Here is an 8,004-nt window from a genome sequence, read left to right on the forward strand (position 1 = left end):
AGAGTGAATAGTGGTAATTTTAATAACCTGCTGGTTTGACAGATTTAATGATGCCGATTAACTTTTATTGCTTGATTCATGCCACGCTCACTTTGGGGTGAATATTTGTGCTTGCAAAGTTTGAGTGGTTGGTTGGAGGGAGCTAAAAAGAAGCTCCTAACACCCCATGGAGAACTTGGCAAGCTCCAAAGCTTTCTGCTTGAGATGCCACTCCTCCCCAGAGAGGTGTGTTTCAAGCTCACATCTCACTTTGCCACAGTGCCATCATCCCTAAAGCAGGGTCTGCTGTGACAGGAGAAGGGGAAATGGTTTCCAAATAAAAAAAGGGAGATTTAGGTTGGATATAAGGAAAAAGTTTTTTATAGTAAGGGTGGTGAGGCACTTGCACAAGTTGCCCATAGAGGTGCTGATGCCCCATCCTTGGAGACACCCAAGGTCAGGCTGTCTGGGCCCTGAGCTCCTGGTAGAGCTGTGGCTGTTCATTGCGGAGGGATTGGGCCAGAGGGCCTTTAAGAGTCTTTTCCAGCTCAGTTGATTCTATGATTCTACAATTCTATGTTCCCTCACTTTGTGATGGAAGGGACATCTGCACACCTAAAGGTAACTGGACCTCATGGGAACATTGGGTCCAACTTGGCTTGGGGTTGGAGATTCAGGATCATTGAGGTTCTTTCCAACCCGATCTATTCTGTGATTCTGTGTTCCTAATAGTTCTTTAATATTTATGGGTACAAGCCCTGATTAAGTGGGACTATGTTGTGAGTGTTGAGAACATTTTCAATCTGAAAAATCCTCCTCAAGAAGAAGTATTTAGTCAACAAAATATCCTTCATAAAGGAGTACTACAAAATCTTTTGACTTTCCATAATAGGAGTGAAAACTTCCAAATCAGCTATTGCATCAGGTTCCTTATAGGCTCAATATACTTCAAATTTTATTGTCTGTCCCTCTCCAATAACTACAATTCTTCTAATTTTTGTAATTCATTCAACATCTCTGATCAAAGTCCTTCCATTTATAGGTTTAAATCGGGCTTCTATAAACCTGGGGTTGGAACTAGAGGATCTTTGAGGAACCTTCCAACCATTCTATGGTTCTATAATTCTATGTGACCTGATTTATTGTAAGCACTTTATTTGTGTGTATATGTGTGTATATATCTGTGGAGCCCCAAGTTGGACTTGATAATACTTATGTGTCTCTTCTGATTCATGACAGCCTACAGTCCAATGGTTCTATATACATACAGATATGTGTATTTGCTTTTTTTTCCTGCTGCAGTATTTGTTAAGGTAGGGAAAACTTTTCCAAGTTATTTTCAGGTCTGTCAGAAATAGGCAAAAAATTCAAAGAGTTTGATGTGAGTTTTATGCCTCTCTTCTTTTCAAAATTTAGTTGGATCTCCTCTTTGATGCTGTTCTTATAGAGCAAAAGGCTCGGTTTCTGGGAAAACTCTATTTGTTCTCCAGGTAGGTATTTTGGGAATTATAAGGAGTTCTTAGTACATTAACACTAAGGAAAAGTTTTCAGTCCAGTAAAAAGGGGATTTTATGCAGTGCTGCTGTTTGTCGTGCTCTTCTGGCAACACACATCACTGTGTTTGCAAAAGCACTCTGCTAAAGGCATCTGATCCATGTTAAATTCTTAGTTATTGTCCTGGTGTCCTGAGCTCCCTTTCATTTAATTCATGCCCTGCCTCTCCATCCATTCACATCAGATCAAATGTGAAGTTAGGGAGAAGCAGGAATCACCACTAAATGCTTGTGTAGGGCACAGGGAACTCCTTTCTTGGGCATCACAACAGCAGAGAGGTGGTGGTGCGTTGGGATAGCAGCAATACATTGGGTGTGCTCCTGTGTGCCACCTGCCTTACAGCCCTCTCTCCTCCCCACTTAATGAACAATTAGCAACAGTGCCCTTGTAACCATGGTAGTTTGGAGATATCAATGAAACAAGGTTGAAAAGGAGAACTAACTCCATTAGGCCAAGCAACTGATACCAGTATTCAGATTTAAAAGCTGCCCTGAGACAACGAAGGATTTATTTCAAAAAATGATACCATAAAAAGCAAAACAGTTTACCCACAATCTTTTTTTTTTTTATCTTATGGCTTTTATTAAATTTTATTTCAATAAAATCTAGCATCTTTATGCTACAGAACTGATTTACCAGGGAAAACTTTGAACCAGCATCTAACAACTTTGGGAAAAGACCTTTCAATTTGCCCCTGAACAGGGCTATGCTTGTGTTCCTCTTCCCTCTTCATGTCAATGAAGGTCACATGCAGAGAATTTATGAGCTCCACCACAGAGCCCTGCCATGCAGCTGGATGCAGGTTGGTGTGTAACACTGCTTTCCCACCCCATCTCTTTTTCTTCTTTCTCTCACATTTCCTACTAATGCTGATGGATGATCCGAGGATTGGAGATACATGATAGTTTGGATACAGCCTGAGGAAGTCCAAGTAAAGAGTATTTACAAGTGCAGCCAAAGAGCACTTCATTACCTGCTTTGCTCTTCCATCATAACTTCACAGAATCATAGAATCATTTGAGTCAGAAGGGACATTTAAAGGCCATCTGGTCACACTCCCTGCAATGGACAGGGACATCTACAGCTCCATCAGGTGCTCAGAGCCCCATCCTGTCTGACTTTGGACATCTCTCCCTGTTCTGTGGTTTCTCCACAGAAAAATCTCTCCAAAGTAGAAAAATCTCATCAGAAGCTCAGCATAGCACCCACAGTTTATCTGGGAACATGCCACTGGGAGTAGCACTGGCTTGCCCAATGTGTTGCTTTGGATGGTCTTTGGGTCAGGTGTAAGAGAGCTTGGTTTGAGCCTCAGACAGAGGATTTTGCTTCTGGTTTTGCCACTGCCTTGTGGTTAGAGAGCAGGCAAGGGCAGTTTGGGTGGGAGATGGTGATGGTCAGGACACAACAGCAATGTCTGTAATATGTTGCTCTTAACATCTCTGCTTGGTGCAGCCTGGGAAAAGCACATGGAAGATGAATGGAACTGACATCACGGCATTGGCTTCATTTTCAGAGTTGTATTTTCCAAAGAACTTCATATAAAAAGACATGCACATCCTCTTCTGACTTGTGGTCATCTGCCATGTGAGAAGGGGGTACATCTGATGCCATTCAGTACAAAGGGACCAAAGCCATCAAACTCCTAAGCAGAAAAGGTGGGGGAGCACCCATATCATCCTTTCCATCGTAGCCCTGCAAGCAAGATACAAGCTTCACCATTTGTATTTAACACTTCACTTTTTTTGGCAGTTACCATTTATTTCTCTCCCTTAGGTCCAATTTTCTCTGTTTGCCCATAGCACTGGTAGAGAAGAACCTACATGCAGTGTTCCCTGAGCAAAATTAGATCCAGAAACCTGCCCTGCAGGGCAAAGAGCATCTCCTTGCCTTATGTTTGGGCAGTGTTGGTCAATACAAATAAATAATACGAAGCCCTGGAATGACTCATCTGTCGGGAACACACCTGCATAACCAATCCCACAGCTGTGGGGCTGGAAAGGCAAATAAAACAGCTGTAACCCAAGCCTGGAGGGTGCTGGGGACTTAGGGAGGGAAGCTGAGCTTTCAAACTGCTGTAACCCAAGGAAGAAAATCATCAGCCTATATGCCTTTCACAGCATTTGAAGGCAGAATGGTTTGTGGCTTAGCCATTGTTTAAAGGCCATTCCTCAAATTCCTTGTTTACTGTCAGCGGGGTGAGTTGTGGACTCTGTGACTTTAGCTGTTAATGGGCCTAAACACTTCTGCCAACAGATTAAGCTGTGCTGAAACATTAAGAAAATTGGCCCAAACAGAGATAGGGAGCATTCTTGTTTAGCTGTTGTTTCATTTACATGAGAATCATTGTCCCCAAACAATAGCATTTCCATATCGCCCAAAGAGCGGGCAATTGGGTGAAACCCATTCTGCTTCTGTTAAATGACAGAAATTGTTTGTTTGTTTGTTTCTAGAGAGAAAGAAAAATGCTCATTTTCAGCTGCAAGAGTGAGCAGATCCGAAATGAAATCCAGCCCCCAGATACCTGCAGCTGGTGAAGGACTGGGAGCTCACAGGATGGGGCGATGCTGAAAGAAAACATGAATATTAACAGCTGCGAGTGTGCTTAAACCAATTGCAAAATTAGGAACAAGCAAAATTAGTCCATTTGGGGATGGAAAGAACAAGTTTGTTAGTGTTTTGGTTTTTTTTTTTTTAAAGAAAGAAATGTGTTTTTGTTATGACTCATGCTACTGGGTTTCCCAGGTGATCCATTTGCTCCTGTTGTTTCTATATAAATTCTGCCACCTGAGCTTGTCCTAGGTTTAGTTCTCAGGAGGGGGTTAGTTTAATGCTCGGGTAACATCTTTTCTTTCTCTCTGGATCCTACAACTATTATTTGAATTATAGCAGCACCTGGAGTCATCAGTCAAGATTGCAGCCCCCTCATAGGAGGTGATGGCCAAAAACCAGCAAGGTCCAAGCAGCTCCCTGTCCCCATGGGCACAGCCAGCAGGGAAGGAACACTGGGACAGGTCACTGCTAAGCATGGAGCAGAGGGAGGAAGAGTTGGAGCTGCCCTGGGCCCAGGCATCTCTGTGACACAGGTGAGTGCTTTTGGTCAGGCATCACTGCCTCCTCAAGGCCAACGTTCACCGTGTGCTGCTGCAAGGAAGGGTGGATCAGCTCAGTACCTTGGAACCTATTTTATTGCTGCCTAGTGCTATGAGATTTATGCAAAGCACCATTTGACATTTCCTTGCTTTGAGGGGGGTCCTGCTGTTTATTTTATTTTTCTTCTAGACCTGATAGTTTGGCCAATGCTGCTGTTACTGGCAGTTACCTTTAGCTGCTTGAAATGCCACCAGATGTGAGAGGTTGTTTACATTTCCCCAATTACATTGTCTTTGAACGGTTCTAAACTTGACTTTGATTAAACCCGCTAATAACAAGAGAGGTTCCTTTTTTTTATTATGAATGTCACTTGCTTGAGTTGAAAAGACATGCTCTTAATACTTGCTTTTCATCTAAATCAAGAAAGCAACACTAAGCAAAAAAGTATTTAACTGTAGCATATAGGATTGTAAAGATGGTAATCAGGGACACTGGTAATTGAAGCTTTTGGGGGAGAACCTTTCTTCTGAATCCTTCAGTCTGTTTAATAGGATAAAATTAGCTTGAGTGGCTTGGTGTTTGAAGAGGTTATGATATAATTGGAGCTGCCTCCTGGGTTTGCTGCTGGACAAGGCGATCAGGTGGAGACATGGGAGGGCATGGGAACCTCTGAAGTACAAGACTCAGCTTCTGCCATACTAATTAGCCTAAATTAGCTATGCCAGTTTTCTGCTTGCTTTTGAATTTCCCTGATAATGCTTTTATCAGGAGTGTAAGAAAAGGAATATGGAAACGCGCACAAAGTTCACTGCGGAATGGCAAAAGCAGTGGTGGCTGTTGACTAAGTCCCAGGCTTATTGCTGCAAGCTTCAGGAAAAAACAGGGAGAAAAAAGACTGAATAGCATTAGGAAATAACAAATGGATATCAAGTACAACCCCTAGGGATTTAGAAAGTACTATGGCTTGCGTTCTTGAACACGAAAGTTTACAAAGCATCTGTAAGAAATTGATTATCTTGAGGATTATATACATATTACTTTGAGGCCAAGCCTTCCCCCCAATGCCAGCTTTGCTCTTGACTTGTTTAACCCAAGGTGAAGGAGGCAGAACCAGCTCAGGCATCTCAGCTCATGCTCCATCATCTGCAAGGCCTGGGAGAAGCTATGTGTATTTCATTAGCTGTTGCCATTATTTAATTTTCACTTCTGACCCCAATTAATCAACTTTAACCATGCAAAGAGAATTTGTGGCACATTCAGCGTAGCTTGCCCAAATCTATTTTAACTGAAAATGTGCAAGGGGGGAGGAAAATAAGGAGGGTTTGTAGGTTTTCTTTCTGCCCTTGGAAGGGGTTGCCAGTGGACAAAGCAAGTCAAGGGAGTACTTTGCCTTTGAGAGATGTGTTAGGATGAACTTCTATAGGCAAAGAGATGTCTATCTATAGGGAACACTTGATGCTATGAGGAGATAAACATTTTTCCTTCACAAAAAGCGCCAGCCTTGGTTTGCAGTTATCAGGAGCCAGCATCACCCATACCTTTAACTGGACATACAGATATTACACGCATGTAGAGCTCAACCAGCAGCTGAACCACATCATCAACTCGATGCAGGAACATGACTCATGACATCAACCTGCTCTACTCAATCTCTCTTGGGGTCCATTGGCTCTTGTAGGCCACCAGTCACTGGATGAGCAAGTGGAGAGAGATCCCAGGAGATCTTCTGGACATGAGGAGGAGTTGTGGCTCAAGAACTCTCAGTTAGGGAATTTCTTATGTCTTCCATTAACCCTTCTTCCATCCAGTGCCTTCAACTTCTCTCCATCAGGCTGTCCTAGGAAAGTTTTACATAGAGCTGTGTGAATTTAGAGGTGGATTCTGATCTCATCTGCAGAGCAAGCCTTAGCTTGGTTGAGGGTTCCCAACATGTCTCTTGGATTACATTAGAAGACATTAAACATATTAGCAGTAATCTCATACTTTGAGATACAACAAGAAGGGTAAGCTGGTGAGCTGATCTGAGAGACCATTTTGGATATGGGTGAAATGTGGTCCAGAGCAGAGTTTCTAGTAAAACTAGATTTTATTCAGATGCATTCTGCATCTCAGTACAAGAACACTGATGTGAGGGCAGTGCAGTATTACTGTTCATCACTGTCTGCTTTCTATGGAAAATCAATGGGGATATCAAGGTTTTAAAATTCTATTGAGCTATTTTATTTTACTTCGTCTTCTGTGGAGGAAAGTGGCAGAGTTTGCATTTCTAACTTCTGCTTGAGAGCAAGTTTGAAGGACCTAAAAAAAAAAAAAAAAAAAAAAAAAAAGAGAGTTGGCTTCACTGACCCTTTCAGTCCCATGTCCTGGGTACATACAATTGCTTGTGAGCTTCTCCCTTAGCTGGAGGACGTGGTTCTCAGTGGGAAATACTGTTCTGATTCTGCTTTTGTAGGGCCAGGAATCATTCAAGGAAAGAGACTGAGTCCTGTCTTCTCTTCAGACTCCTACACTCACAGCACTTGTCTTGGCTTTTTATCAGGTGTAAACACCTGGGTCCTGTAGGCTCTTCAGCTCTGGCACACACACTTTCAAAATCCATTCGACTGCCTGCATACAGACAAGTGTTCATACAGCTTCATCTCCATCCCTGTGGGCCCCAAGGCACAGCACTGGTTATTACCTGTTCAGCTCCTCCACATGCTATGCTGAGGGTCTGCATCCTGCAAATGCTTCTTCAGGAATAGCAAAGACCAAGTTGCCTCAACATAAATCTTGCTGTAATAGATTTGTATCAGTCCATTCAATATCTATGTGTTCTTGGGGTTTTCTTGGCTTATTGGCCCCTCCAACTGCAGAATAAATAGGGTGCAACTGTTTTCTAAAAAACACAATTAAAAATATGTTTTTAAGCTTGTTGCTCTAAACTCTTGCTCTAAATGCAAAGGAAGCATTCTGGTCTTGAAATGTATTATGCTCAGATTAGAGCTTTGAGAGTAGAGAGGACTTGTTTTTAATTAGGGAAATCAAAACTGGGAACTCTTCTGCCAGACACTCCTCTTTGGAGCCCCATCCTGTTTTGCTAGAAATATTTAAAGGGTAAGAACCACAAGGCAAATTCCTGAATGACAGCTGAAGGAGGGACCTTAATGTGCTGTCCTTGAAACCCATGATGAATTTCCCCTTGACTTCATGGGGTGCAGCACCTGGCATACCTTAACTCCAGACACTGTTATTCTGCAGCCAGCAATATTTAAGAAAGTGCATCCTGACCCCAGGATCAGAGAATCGGTTGAATTGGAAGGAGCCACTAAAGGCCATCTGGCCCAACTCCCCTGCAGTGAATGGGGACACCCACAGTTCCATTAGTGCTCAGAGCCCCAT

At 42.7% G+C, this 8,004-nt stretch overlaps 1 long non-coding RNA gene across 2 annotated transcripts; it reads left to right on the forward strand.

Annotated features, from left to right (window-relative positions):
* Positions 1-575: 575 nt before the first annotated feature.
* On the forward strand, positions 576-4,756 carry LOC149917954 (uncharacterized). 2 transcript variants are annotated; one of them, XR_016467371.1, is made up of 4 exons: positions 576-600; positions 1,396-1,469; positions 2,143-2,335; positions 3,984-4,756. It is a non-coding gene; the product is annotated as an uncharacterized LOC149917954 (long non-coding RNA). The 2 variants fall into 2 exon arrangements; XR_016467372.1 differs by lacking the exon at positions 576-600 and adding an exon at positions 616-666 and having other exon boundaries at positions 2,159-2,335.
* Positions 4,757-8,004: the final 3,248 nt, after the last annotated feature.

This window comes from Phasianus colchicus, chromosome 5, assembly GCF_987193195.1.
Source record: "Phasianus colchicus chromosome 5, bPhaCol1.hap1.1, whole genome shotgun sequence".
Taxonomy (NCBI): domain Eukaryota; kingdom Metazoa; phylum Chordata; class Aves; order Galliformes; family Phasianidae; genus Phasianus; species Phasianus colchicus.